General features: G+C 42.0%; 1 protein-coding gene across 3 annotated transcripts in view; it reads left to right on the forward strand.

The window, feature by feature from the left end:
• Window positions 1-15,441, forward strand: part of LOC121545936 — a 92,394-nt gene that overhangs the window by 55,798 nt on the left and 21,155 nt on the right. The gene's annotated exons all lie outside the window — the stretch shown is intronic.

Raw genomic sequence — 15,441 nt, forward strand, 5'->3', positions numbered from 1 at the left:
TCCCCGACTTTCCTCTGTACTTGAAATAAATGCCTGCCCTTGGTATCTCTATCCCTCTGCTTCTGCCATCTCTGCACCATCACTGTCCATATCAGGCTTTTCCCCTCTGCCTTGCTTATTGAACTACAATATCAACATCCCCACTACTAAGTGCTTGTTTAGCCAGTACATCAACTGCCTCGTTCCCCTCCACCCCCACATGGGCTGAGACCCAAGTAAATATTATCTGTACACCCATCTGTCTAATCCTGCCATGGGTTTGTATCACCTCATAAAGCAGGTCTTGTCTGCTACGTGAGCTAAAGGACTGGAGACTCATTAACACTGCACATGAATCAGAGCAAATAACTACTCTGTCTGAATGGCCACTCAGGGAAGTTAGGAACCTATATACACAAGCAGTCAGGAAAGCAAAGGCTAACTTTTTCAAACAGAAATTTGCATCCTGTAGCACTAACTCCAAAAAGTTTTGGGACACTGTAAAGTCCATGGAGAATAAGAGCACTTCCTCCCAGCTGCCCACTGCACTGAGGCTAGGAAACACTATCACCACCGATAAATCTACAATAATCGAGAATTTCAACAAGCATTTTGCTACGGCTGGCCATGCTTTCCACCTGGCTACCACTACCCCGGCCACCAACTCTGCACCCTCCGCTGCTGTCACGAGTTACAAAGCCAGAACCCAGAAGCAGACCAGGACAAGGTAAGTTGAAACGAAGGTGAGTGTTTATTTACAAATTCAAGAGTGATGCTGAATAATCCAGGGAACAGAGCGGGCGGCGTTGATTAGTTGTTGGGGGTGCAGTGGTTGATCCCATCATGGCTCGGCAGCCACCGACCACCAGGCAGAGGTTGGATGAAGGTCCCGGATGAGTGACTGCAGATGGAACAAAACGGAGGTAAGTAAACAACAAACCAACAAGGTGCAAAACAACAAAACTAACGCTAGACGCTCTAAGACTGATACTCTGGTAAACCTACTGTTCATGGCTAACGATCCGGCAGGGAATGGATGTTAGGCCAGAGCCTAAGAAGGGTGATGATCAGGACCAGGTGTGCAGATTGCTGATGGGATGCAGGTGCGGAAATCAAGAGAGCTCCCCGGAGCGTTCCAGAACCCTCGGGAAACTGGAGCTCACGAGCAGAAAAACTAGTCCACAGACAGGACCCGACTCAGACTGCCGGGATCGTTACAGCTGCAACTTGCCCATGCCCCCCGCTTCTCCTTCACACAAATTCAGACAGCTGATGTTCTAAAAGAGCTGGAAAAATCTGGACCCCTACAAATCAGCTAGGCTAGACAATCTGGACCCTTTCTTTCTAAAACTAGCCGCCGAAATTGTCGCAACCCCTATTATTAGCCTGTTCAACCTCTCTTTCGTAACGTCTGAGATCCCCAGAGATTGGAAAGCTGCCGCGGTCATCCCCCTCTTCAAAGGGGGTGACACTCTAGATCCAAACTGTTACAGACCTATATCCATCCTGCCCTGCCTTTCGAAAGTATTTGAAAGCCAAGTTAACAAACAGATCACCGACCATTTCGAATTCCACCGTACCTTCTCCGCTATGCAATCCGGTTTCCGAGCTGGTCATGGGTGCACTTCAGCCACGCTCAAGGTCCTAAACGATATTATAACCGCGATCGATAATAGACAGTACTGTGCAGCCGTCTTCATCGACCTGGCCAAGGCTTTCGACTCTGTCAACCACCGCATTCTTATTGGCAGACTAAATAGCCTTGGTTTCTCAAATGACTGCCTCGCCTGGTTCACCAACTACTTCTCAGATAGAGTTCAATGTGTCAAATCGGAGGGCCTGTTGTCTGGACCTCTGGCAGTCTCTATGGGGGTGCCACAGGGTTCAATTCTTGGGCAGACTCTTTTCTCTGTGTATATCAATGATGTCGCTCTTGCTGCTGGTGACTCTCAGATCCACCTCTACGCAGACGACACCATTTTGTATACATCTGGCCCTTCATTGGACACTGTGTTAACAAACCTCCAAACGAGCTTCAATGCCATACAACACTCCTTCAGTAGCCTCCAACTGCTCTTAAACACTAGTAAAACTAAATGCATGCTCTTCCATCGAACGCTGCTGGCACCCACCCACCCGACTAGAATCACTACTCTCGACGGGTCTGACCTAGAGTATGTGGACAACTACAAATACCTAGGTGTCTGGTTAGACTGTAAACTCTCCTTCCAGACTCACATTAAGAATCTCCAATCCAAAGTTAAATCTAGAATCGGCTTCCTATTTCGCAACAAATTACAAAAATCTCTGAAGCTGGAGACTCTTATCTCCCTCACTAACTTTAAGTATCAGTTGTCAGAGCACCTTACCGATCACTGAACCTGTACACAGCCCATCTGAAATTAGCCCACCCAACTACCTCATCCCTATATTGTTATTTATTTTGCTCTTTTGCACCCCAGTATCTCTATTTGCACATAATCTCTTGCACATCTAGCATTCCAGTGTTAATACTAATTGTAATTATTTTGCACTATAGCCTATTTATTGCCTTACCTCCATAACCTTCTACATGTGCACACACTGTATATATATTTTCTGTTTTATTTTTGACTTTATGTTTTGTTTTACCCCATATGTAACTCTGTGTTGTTGTTTTTATCGCACTGCTTTGCTTTATCTTGGCCAGGTCGCAGTTGTAAATGAGAACTTGTTCTCAACTGGCTTACCTGGTTAAATAAAGGTGAAATACAAAATAAAAATATAAGTATCCAGACGTCTCTTAAACAAATCAGATGGATCAACACTCTCCCTATCTTTCTGTAGTTTCTCCAACACTTCTAGATCAACTACTGGAGGCGGGAGTAGCCATGGTGGATTTATGTACAAGTGCATGCACTATTCTGATTACGTAGTGCTACCGCCACCGGTAACATTAACCCCCCTTTCAACATTGTTTTAGGACTTTCACGATTGCTGCGAGCAAAGACTGATTATGATTGATTGTGTTGATGTGCAGCAGCATTACAAGATATAGCATGTCCTTTACATTATCTAGCTAAAAACGTACTACTTGGTTAGTTGCCGCTGCCGGGTGCAAGATGGATGGGACAGAACCTTGATGGAGGATCAAGCTCTTAGTAAATCCACTTGTGTACCTATCCTGATTTGCAATGCAGTCCGATGAGAAGTGTGCTGTGCATATGCGCAGGTACTGACTGAACTTCTCTGGCACTTGATTATTAAAAATAAATGTAAGCCAAATCAGACGAAGTGTCTGTTCTGATGGAAGACGGTGCAAAGAAACAGTTTCAGCCTTGCAGCCACCTACTGCACAAACTATCGCTCTCTTGCTTTTTCTCGTCATTACCCACAGATGAAAGGGGAAGTAATCAATATATTTATGCAAGCCAACAACGACAAATTATCTAGGTAGCTAGCACTGGAGCCTGATGGGATAGTTCAACTGAGGTATAAAGAAGGGATAATACGTAGCGTCACCAGACGCTGTGAAGTATGTGAAGCGCGCAAGAATAACTAAGTACTTCCATATCACGGATTTTTGGACTCTTAGAATAAGAGTCCCGTCCTTTTGTAAATGAAAAATGACGGTGAAAATTATGGAAATGTTCACAAAGATATATTTTACACAAGTTATCATACAAATAATAATTAAGTATTTATTTGCGATATTATGTGATTTATTTTTTCAAGCCTAAATGGTGAACAATGGTTTTTGTGTGTACTCCTATCATTTATTGCACCGACCACAATTTTCTGTACTTCGTGTTTGAGTAAATGTGGTGTCAATTCTACTCAGAAGCACTTCTAGTTTCCAATTGTACAGAATATACACCAAGAGGATCATCACTGCTCAATCCTGCGGCCCTTAAAAAGTTGCCAATCAGCTTAAATCAAATTGTTTTTTCATATTGGACATACATATTTCACATATTGGACATACATATTGAATCGTATACAATTCAGACCCCTTGACTTTTTCCTCGTTTTGTTACATTACAGCATTATTCTAAAATTGATTAAATAAATGTAACCTGCACTGTACTGCACGGCTGTATCTCTGCGTTGTGTGTGATTGATTGGGACTATAGACGTGGACTTCGGAGATCAGGCTGTTTTAATGAATCAGAATTCTGTCTGCATCCAAAAGAAAATACAAAACATTTGTAGAGCACAAATATGTTCTGCCCATTGTCGCCTCTTTCTCTCATAGTGCATCAACATTATTTTTAGAATACAAAAATGAGTACAACCTCTCCTTATAATGTATCAACACAACATACATTTTACATAGATAAAACCACATACCTGCATCCAAAAGAAAATACAAAACATTTGTAGAGCACAAATATGTTCTGCCCATTGTCGCCTCTTTCTACAACATAGATGCACAATACAAAGGACTGGGATCAGTGGAGGAGCTAGCCATCGTTCACACATACAATACCTTAGCTAGCTAGTAACCACATGTTGAATTCAGAATGTTAATATCATCCTAAAAAGTACAATTACAATTGCATCTTAACAATACCATCCACTCATGAGTAAACTCTAAATATACAACATTATTCATGACAAAACACTGTGTGTACGACTTTGTGCTTGAAGGAATCTAACTTTTCTGAAGACGACAGAAAAAGCGTGCCTACCTCTCATAGTGCATCAAAATTATTTGAGCACGAGCACGCAGGGCAAAACATAAGTACACACTCTCCTATTCCCAGGATGCAGGCATGCAAAATAACAAATCAACATGCTATATTAATATATGAACATGGTGAAATTCACAAAGTACTTTAACAACTGTTACATTCACCCCTCTTGAATTTCACCAACCTTGTAAAACGAAACAAAATAATCTACCAAGCTCAAGGCATAATTCTGAATTCAGCTCAAAGCTACCCATAGGGTTCAGGGAAAGTGAAAGTTGGTCAGACCTTCAACTGCCCCTAGATGCATAGTGCCTCTTACACTATATCTACCTTAGCCGTAAAATAAACTGTCATTCTGTACTATATCTCTGTACTATGTTCAACTTGCACCTTCTGGGGGATTGACTCAATTAGTCTCTTGACAGGTTTAACTACCCTCCCCGCCCTTGTGCGACCCACCACTGGGCTAGGGGCCATGGTGACTAACATTGGTTCTGGCCTTAGATCAGGGGTGTGAAACTCATTTTAGCTCAGGGGCCACATGGAGGAAAATCTATTCCCAAGTGGGCCGGACCGGAAAAATCATGGTATATATAACTTAAAAACAACAACTTCAGATTGTTTTCTTTGTTTTAATACGATCAACATACAACATAAAGCTGGAGCCTGAGGACAGTGTTTCCAAAATAGTACAAGCACAACATCACTATTAATCATAAAACACGTCAAGTTTATTTGAAAATTCTAAAGAAAAAGAACACAAACACACAATGCCTCAGTGATTAACAGAACTGTTTCACAGATCACAGAACTATTTCAGGGGGTCATTTCTCAGGCAGCAATGTAGATAAAAAGAATGAAATCCTGTTCCCCAAACAAGTGCAAGAACCACAGAGTCAAGAATAGGTTAAATATACAAATAAAATAAAATCAATTAAAAACAATAGCACATCAACATAAAAACATATAAACATAAAGCTGGAGCCTGAGGACAGTGTGTCCAAAAGCACAACATCACTATTAATCATAAAACACCAAGTTATTTGAAAGTTCTGAGGACAAAGAACACACAAACACACAATGCCTCAGTGATTCACAGAAGTATATCACAGATCACAGAACTATATCAGGGTGTCTCATGTAGCACTTTAAGTGGGGTTGCATAGTTTATTTGACTCTGATACCTGGCATCTTTTAGCTTTCACCAGCGCATCAATATCAGGCGTCACATCCTGAGTGGCAGCCAACTTCAGGATGTGATTCAAGTGCTTGTGCGTGAGCCTTGAGCGCAGCTTTGTTTTATTTATGCTAATTACAGAGAGAACTTGCTCACAAAGATATGTGGTTCCAAACATGCACAACAGTTTTGCAGCGAGGGCTGTCAAGTTGGGGTAACCTGGCAAGAGATTCTGATTAAATGTGTCCAAGCCAGCTGCGGCAAATTTGCCCTTCAAATCCGAGTCACACTGCAAGTCTATTTCAAGTTGGATGCTGACGGGCAGATCAAAGGGATTCACGGTGAATGGCGAGCAAAAAACGTCTTTCTCCAGTTCACCAAAAATCTGAAAGCGTTGCTCAAACTCCCTTAACAGTCCCGTTATTTTATCTTTGAACCGCTTCATGTCTGCCACATGTTGGGTCGCGCACACATTTTTCAGACAGGGGAAGTGAGCTGCATCACCACCGGCAAGTTGCGTCTCCCACAATGACAGCTTCAACTTGAAAGAACGTATGCTGTCATAATACTGCGTGACAACTTTGTTGCACCCTTGCAGCTGTTTGTTCAAGTTATTCAGGTGCTCTGTAACATCCACCATAAATGCAAGGTCCTGCATCCATTCTGCCGAATGGAATTCTAACACTGGTTTGCCCTTTTCTTCCATGAACTGTTCAATTTCTTCTCGTAAATCAAAGAAACGCCTCAGCACCTCGGCTTAACCATCTTACCTCAGTGTGGTATGGCAGGCCATAGATGTGGTCTTTCTCTCTGAGAAGGCTGTCAAACTGACGGTGATTCAGGCTTCTGGATCGGATGAAATTAACAGTTTGGATGACCACCTTCATGACGTTATCCATCTTTAATTACTTGCAACACAAAGCCTCCTGGTGCAAAATACAGTGAAAAGTCAAAAGATCACGTCCTCCATTTGCAGATTGCACTTTCTCTCTGAACTTTGTCACAACGCCTGCTTTTTTCCCGATCATTGAGGGCGCACCATCTGTAGCCAGGCTGACAGCGCGGGAACAGTCCACTCCGACCCTGTCCAGCGCGTCGACGAGTGCGGTAAAAATATCAGCTGCTGTCGTTGTATCTGTCATCGGCACCAACTCCACGAACTCCTCGGTGACGGTCAATGTGTCATCAACTCCGCGGATGAAAATGGCCAGTTGTGCAACATCTGTAATGTCCGTGCTTTCATCAATTGCAACCCGAAAACGCAATAAATGACTTTACTTTTTGCTTCAACTGGCTGTCCAAATCCACTGAAAGATCGGAAATCCTGTCTGCAACTGTGTTTCTTGTCAGGCTGATATTTACAAAAGCCTGATGCTTTTCAGGGCACACAATCTCCGCTGCCTTCATCATGCATGTTTTTACAAATTCACCCTCACTAAATGGTTTTGAAGCCACTGCGATTTCATTAGCAATGAGGTAGCTAGCTTTCACTGCAGCGTCACTGATGTCTCGGCTGTGAGTAAACACAGACTTGACCTACTTGCTCTGCCCCGGTATAAACAGTTTGCTTGCTTAACACAATTGCTATTGCGCCATCCAGTGGACGCAATTGGAACAGCAGTTTATTTTATTGAAAAATTGCAGCACATTTTTATACTTTACAAAATCATCTCGCAGGCCGGATTAAACCCGTTTGCGGGCCTGATCCGGCCCGCGGGCCGGACGTTTGACACCCCTGACTTAGATCATGTCTTTTCAGGTAGAGATAGCTTGCGAAGCAACAGTTGCTCTCTATATCACCTCACATTCACGCATTCTTCTCTCTTCCATAGCAGGCATAAAAGAAACAGACCGGACAAGTAGATGCGCAATGGATTATGATCATTGTAGTTAATTACCACGTTTTCTGCGCTAAACTATGTAGAATATTGGCCTGTTGGAAACTACCACTCCCTACTACCTCACACAGTTCAGGCTGGATCTGATTTGTCTCTAGAGAAACTGTGCAATGTGCGCATTGAGCTCACAGAAAAAAACCAGAACGAAATGTAATATTAATAATTGAACTGATGTGAGTCAATTAGTTGTTTAAAAAACTAAAAATAACCTACATTTTGGTTAATCGCTCAGCACCAGACCTTCTTCTTCTAAGGTATTATGGCGGTCTGCAAACAATCGTTAGAGATGCATGCCGCCACCTACTGTCCGGGTGGTAAACTATATACCGTTTTTGACGAACATTCTAGAATTGTTGATTATTGAATCTTGGCCCCAGACCACTTCCTGCTGCATGGTGCTGTATAACTGGGCTTGTTGATCATTGCTAGACACGTTGTTTGTTGATCATTGCTAGACAACCATTTTCAAGTCTTGCCATAGATTTTCAAGTAAATTTAAGTCAAAACTGTAACTCGGCCACTCAGGAACATTCACTATCTTCTTGGTAAACAACTCCAGTGTAGATTTGGCCTTGTGCTTTAGGTTATTGTCCTGCTGAAAGGTGAATTCATCTCCCAGTGTCTGGTGGAAAGCAGACTGAACCAGGTTTTCCTCTAGAATTTTGCCTGTGCTTAGCTCCATTCAGTTGATTTTTTTATCCTTTAAAACAACCCAGTCCTTAACGATTACAGCCACCACCATGCTTGAAATTATGCCGAGTGGTACTCAGTAATGTGTTGTATTGGATTTGCCCCAAACATAATGCTTTTGTATTCAGGACATAAAGTTAATTTCTTTGCCACTTTTTTTGCAGTATTACTTTAGTGCCTTTTGGAATATTTGTATTCTGTACAGGCTTCCTTCTTTTCGCTGTCAATTTGGTTAGTATTGTGGAGTAACTACAATGTAGTTGATCCATCCTCAGTTTTCTCCTATCACAGCCATTAAACGCTTAACTGTTTTAAAGTCACCATTGGCATCATGGTGAAATAATTTGTAATTACATAATTGCAGTTATTGTGTTTAGGCCAGTGACACAATCTCAATATAATCCATTTAAAATTCAGGCTGGAACACAACAAAATATTGAAAAAGTGAAGGGGTGTTTATTTATTTTTTTACCTAGCTAGCTACCGTAGCATTTTTTTATTACTATACTTTTTTGAATTACACTGGCCTTTGTAGCTAACTAGCTAACCTTAGGTCTCTCCGTCGATCAGAAGCAAGGATGGTTCTGTGCTATGTAATAATATAATAATATAATATGCCATTTAGCAGACGCTTTTATCCAAAGCGACTTACAGTCATGCGTGCATAATTTTTTGTGTATGGGTGGTCCTGGGGATCGAACCCACTACCTTGGCGTTACAAGCGCCTTGCTCTACCAGCTGAGCGACAGAGGACCACGGATTGTAACCACTACGATAAGCACACGTGTATTTCATCGTTTTCCGACCTCTGTAAGCGACAGGCGTCGCTGGAGCTGTGTGATAAGGTAAGCCCTGTTTGCTAGCTGCTAACAAGCTATTTTGGTTAGGTCAAAGATCTGTGGTTAGCTAGATGCTTTTGAAAATTAGCTAGTTAACCACTGACTGTAGTTACGTGTACAACGCACGTTACCTTCCTTACAAGTAAAAAGAAAACCAGCATAGGCTAGCATAATGTGTTTGTGTTATGATAAACAATGCGTTTTCTTGTCCAGATAAACATGGTGATACAGCATTGAAAGAGACCCACCACTGACCAAATGTCTCTTTACATCCCTCAAACCATCTAGTGCATGGACATTCTGTGCCAGTGTGATCCAAGCATGAGCTTCCAGTTGTGGAGACTACGGCACATCGAGCCTGTGGACGGACAGGTCAGTACCTCATAAAATATGATACAATATTGTGTAAAACATTGAATTTGTAGATGCAGCGACATTTTGACTTTATGTCCACTTTTCCCCATGTTTTAGACATGAGCCGTGACATGCTGAACATCAGGCTCACCCCACGAGAAGCAGTGCATGATCAACGCCACCCTCAGCAAGGAGATCTGCTGGAAATTATGTAATCTCTCTCTTACTCTCTCTCACTCTGGGGGTAAGGCATCATTTAAACATCACATATATAAATTCCCACTGTGCCCATGATAAAATGCAATGTGAATTTTGTTGTACTACTGAATGCAGCTGTGAAGAGATGCACTCAGACCAGCCTTTGTGATTGAACTTACATTAACTACATTACTTTCGTTGGCTGCTTTGAGCAAAACTTGAATCAGTGGAGGGTCCTCCTCCGAGGAAGGGTAGGACCATCCTCCTCACTGAATTTCATGAAAATAAAAATAGTGAAACATTAAAGTTGTCCTTTTTAGATAAACTATACTAAATATATTCACGTCACCAAATAATTGATTAAACACACTGTTTTGCAATGAAGGTCTACGGTAGCCTCAACAGCACTCTGTAGGGTAGCACCATGGTGTAGCCGGAGGACAGCTTGTTCCCATCCTCCTCTGGGTACATTGACTTCAATACAAAACCTAGGAAGCTCGTGGTTCTCACCCCTTTCCATAGTAATTATGACAACATCCAGAGGATATTCTTACACCTATCAGAGCTCTTGCAGCATGAACTGACATGTTGTCCACCCAATCAAAGGATCAGAGAATGAATCTAGTATTGAAAGCATAAGCTACAGCTAGTTAGCACTGCAGTGCATAAAATGTGGTGAGTAGTTGACTCAGAAGGAGACAGACAATAGTTGAACAGTTTTGAACAAATACATTTCTTCAAAAATTAAGGAGAAGCAAGAGCGAGAGAGCTAGCTAACTATATTTTGGGGGTTTTCTTTCACTTTCACTTACTTAGCTAGCCAATGCAGCTAGCTAGCCTACTCAAACAACCGGCTCAAACGGAGAGGGATGCTATGTTACCTAGCTGGCTATGGCTATCCAAACTGGAAGTCTTCTAAGTCAATGTAAGCTTTTAGTTTTATAAAGTTATTGCCACCGGGGCCTGCCGGTGTAACTGCTAAACTGTTTGCTAACTGTACAGTGCACTGCGTGATTGTAGTGGGTTTACTAAAGCGTTAGTTCTAACAGCTATGTTGACTTGGCGTTAGCTAATATGATGACAACGATGTAGGCTGTGTGTAGCGGTTATGATATGAAGGTTTGGCTTGGAAAGGTTTTTTCGCCTGGTCACAGACTGCTGATGTGTTGTGCCCTAAATTCCACAAGTGAAGGGAAAAGGTGAGAGGAGGAGAGCGCGTAGATGCGAGAAGGAATTACCAAACGATCAAAGGGACCACGCTGTCTGTATGTGGCTGCTATGAAAGTTAACTGTGTTTGCATGTGATCAGGAGTATATTCATTCCGCCAATTCTGTTGAAAAATGTTTCTTAAACGGAAGCAAACGTAGCGAAACGGGGATAAACATATCTGAATTTGTCCAATAGAAACTCTTGTTTGCAACTGTTGGACTAATGATTACTCTCTAGACCAGCTAGATGCAGGCAAGATTGTGCAAGACGGTATTGAATGTGTCAATGTCTGTCACCTTGATTACTCAAATTTCTCTCGACCTGTGCACCTACAGTACGTTGTAAACTTTCATTCATAGGATAGGTTGTAGCAACCTCATGATGGGTATAGGAAAAATTAGTGTCATGTAGTAGCCTAAACCTATTGATGTTACATTGAGCTGGGTTAATGGAATATAAATGACAGTCATCTAATATGCTGTAATAGAAATAAGGCCATGCTCACCAAATAAATAATAATCCTCCCTCATCTTAAACGGCACCGACCGCCACTGACTTGAATGTAACATAACCAATTCTAGGAGCCTATTGTTTGTGTATGATCTTTATTCATTGTTCACTTGTTTTTCAACAATGCCAGATACAGACAAGGATGACTGGGGCCTTCAGCAAGTAAGACACAGGGAGTAAGAAATAATTAGAACATAATAATAATAATAATATGCCATTTAGCAGATGCTTTTATCCAAAGCGACTTACAGTCGTGCGTGCATACATTTTTGTGTATGGGTGGTCCCGGGGATCGAACCCACTACCTTGGCGTTACAAGCGCCGTGCTCTACCAGCTGAGCTACAGAGGACCACACTGTTTTATAAATTCCCACCCTGCCCATGATAAAATTAACTACAGTGCCTTGCAAAAGTATTCATCCCCCTTGGCGTTTTTCCTATTTTGTTGCATTACAACCTGTAATTTAAATGGATTTTTATTTGGATTTCATGTAATGGACATACACAAAATAGTCCAAATTGGTGAAGTGAAGTGAAAAAATAACTTGTTTCAAAAAATTCTAAAGAATTAATAACGGAAAAGTGGTACGTGCATATGTATTCACCCCCTTTGCTATGAAGCCCCTAAATAAGATCTGGTGCAACCAACTACCTTCAGAATTCACATAATTAGTTAGATTGCACACAGGTGGACTTTATTTAATTGTCACATGATCTGTCAAATGTCTCTCAGTACATATACACCTGTTCTGAAAGGCCCCAGAGTCTGCAACACCACTAAGCAAGGGGCACCACCAAGCAAGCAGCACCATGAAGACTAAGGAGCTCTCCAAACAGGTCAGGGACAAAGTTGTGGAGAAGTATGTAGCTCAGTTGGTAGAGCATGGTGTTTGCAACGCCAGGGTTGTGGGTTCGATTTCCACGGGGGGCCAGTATGAAAAATAAAATAATGTATGCACTCACTAACTGTAAGTCGCTCTGGATAAGAGCGTCTGCTAAATGACTAAAATGTAAATGTAAGTACCGATCAGGGTTGATTTATAAAAACATATCCGAAACTTTGAACATCCCACGGAGCACCATTTTAAATCCATTATTAAAAAATGGAAAGAATATGGCACCACAACAAACCTGCCAAGAGAGGGCCGCCCACCAAAACTCACGGACCAGGCAAGGAAGGCATTAATCAGAGAGGCAACAAAGAGACCAAAGATAACCCTGAAGGAGCTGCAAAGCTCCACAGCAGAGATTGGAGTATCTGTCCATAGGACCACTTTAAGCCGTACACTCCACAGAGCTGGGCTTTACGGAAGAGTGGCCAGAAAAAAGCCATTGCTTAAAGAAAAAAATAAGCAAACACGTTTGGTGTTCGCCAAAAGGCATGTGGGAGACTCCCCAAACTTATGGAAGAAGGTACTCTGGTCAGATGAGACTAAAATTGAGCTTTTTGGCCATCAAGGAAAACGCTATGTCTGGCGCAAACCCAACACCTCTCATCACCCCAAGAACACCATCCCCAGCATGGTGGTGGCAGCATCATGCTGTGGGGATGTTTTTCATCGGCAGGGACTGGGAAACTGGTCAGAATTGAAGGAATGATGGATGGCGCTAAATACAGGGAAATTCTTGAGGGAAACCTGTTTCAGTCTTCCAGAGATTTGAGACTGGGATGGAGGTTCACCATCCAGCAGGACAATGACCCTAAGCATACTGCTAAAGCAACACTCGAGTGGTTTAAGGGGAAACATTTAAATGTCTTGGAATGGCCTAGTGAAATCCCAGACCTCAATCAAATTGAGAATCTGTGGTATGACTTAAAGATTGCTGTACACCAGCGGAACCCATCCAATTTGAAGGAGCTGGAGCAGTTTTGTCTTGAAGAATGGGCAAACATCCCAGTGGCTAGATGTGCCAAGCTTATAGAGACATACCCCAAGAGACTTGCAGCTGTAATTGCTGCAAAAGGTGGCTCTAAAAAGTATTGACTTTGGGGGGGGTGAATAGTTATGCATGCTCAAGATTTCTGTTTTTTTGTCTTATTTCTTGTTTGTTTCACAATAAAAAATATTTTGCATCTTCAAAGTGGTAGGCATGTTGTGTAAATCAAATGATACAAACCCCCCAAAAATCCATTTTAATTCCAGGATATACGGCAACAAAATAGGAAAAATGCCAAGGGGAGTGAATACTTTCACAAGCCACGGTACATTACTTTAGTTGGCAACTTTGAGCAAAACTTTTATAACCTATTATGGGAGCTTAGTGTGTGTATGAACTATGTGGAATATTTTTGGACCATTGGCTTCCCTGAAAACAGGTACTGACAGAAGGAGCAATATGAGTCTGTCAGAGGTCGTCACGCTGGATGGTGGTCCACACAACGAAGAAGCATGTGACCCCTCCAGTGATGTGGAGCTGACCTTGGACCTGGTGCCAGTAAGGATGTTCTTCACGGAGGCAGTAAGACTCTCCCTCCTTGATATAGAAATCCTTCGACTTCACTGACTCTTCAATGGTAAGGTCCCTTGCACCATAGGGACACTTGACCTCCACCACTGCTGTGGTGCCCACCAGACCATACGGTGAGGCACCCAGGATCCCAGACCCTGTAACCCAAAGCTCTGACTCCTGTACATCCATCCCTGTAGCCATTTTGAATGCCTTGATGCCCTCCTCTTCGTTGTCTGTGCCCCACTTTACAGACAACACCCCATCCAACAACTGATCTGAGGACCCTTTTTAGCAGCGACGGAGTAACGCGATTGACCCTAACCACTGCTGCAAAATTGCTGGCCGTCAACCTCCCTCTCCTCATGGTGTGCTAGTTGGGGTTGGTGCGCTGTCCAACTGTTGCCTGCTGTATAACTTACAGAAATGTGCTATATAAATAACGTTTTATTTGATTGATGACATTACAGCTGTAGAATATTTAATAAACTGTCATTTTCATGAGGACAAGTGCACTTTCTTTCCATAAACTATTCATTGATAACGTATAAATCATATAGTGGGAAGGATCCTATAAATCAAGACTGTGTACCACTCCAAATAAATAAATACTGTGCCTTTGAAGATTTGTCTCTGGTCATGTAACTACAATACAGGCTGGTAGTCTAAAAGTCAATTCTGAATGTCAATAGATTTTTTGATTTATCCTCGTCAATGACAACATTCTAGAACTGAGTTATTTATTCTAATCTGGGTAATTATTATATAATTGATTAAGTGACTCTTGACAGCTGTATAGAACTCATTGTATTGCTAAGATACTTAAAAGTAAAACAACTTTATTTTTTTATCTACTGCTCTGCTAACTAGCTAGCTAAAGTGTAGTCAGTGGCTAGATAAGACAGAGAAAGGGGACGTAAGAAGTGCAACACTTTATTCAATTCATTTCAATACAGCAAATGGATTAATCATGGATTGGGCACAGAAGGTCTCTGATCGCGCTGGTGAACTGGAGCTGACAGTGTTGGCTAGAGATGACATGCAGGAGCTTCCTGTTGGAATTTGTAGTCTTGCTAAGGTCTTCTCTGTTGCTAATTAGCATTTTTTTTTTAATTCAGAGTAAATTGAGGCAAATATATTGATAACTGAGAGAGAATTACATAGTTACACTATATATACAAAAGAATGTGGACACCCCTTCAAATTAGCAGCGATAGCCCCTCCTCGCGAAGCAAGAGTTAGAGTACTGAACTACTTAGACCAGTGGTCACCAACCGGTAGATTGTGATCCTCAAGGCATTCCTAGTTGATCACCAAACATTTCTGTAGAAAAGCCAATGATAAAGGCTTGCTTGCTCTTATTATTCTTATTATTTTTTGTGTTGTGCTGTTCGCGGTAGGTGCACTTGATTCAGAAGCCCTGTGCACCAGGTAAGCAAAGTGTTCCCATTTTGAACCATTTTAA

The sequence above is a fragment of the Coregonus clupeaformis genome, chromosome 30 (assembly GCF_020615455.1).
Source record: "Coregonus clupeaformis isolate EN_2021a chromosome 30, ASM2061545v1, whole genome shotgun sequence".
In the NCBI taxonomy this organism is placed as follows: Eukaryota; Metazoa; Chordata; class Actinopteri; order Salmoniformes; family Salmonidae; genus Coregonus; species Coregonus clupeaformis.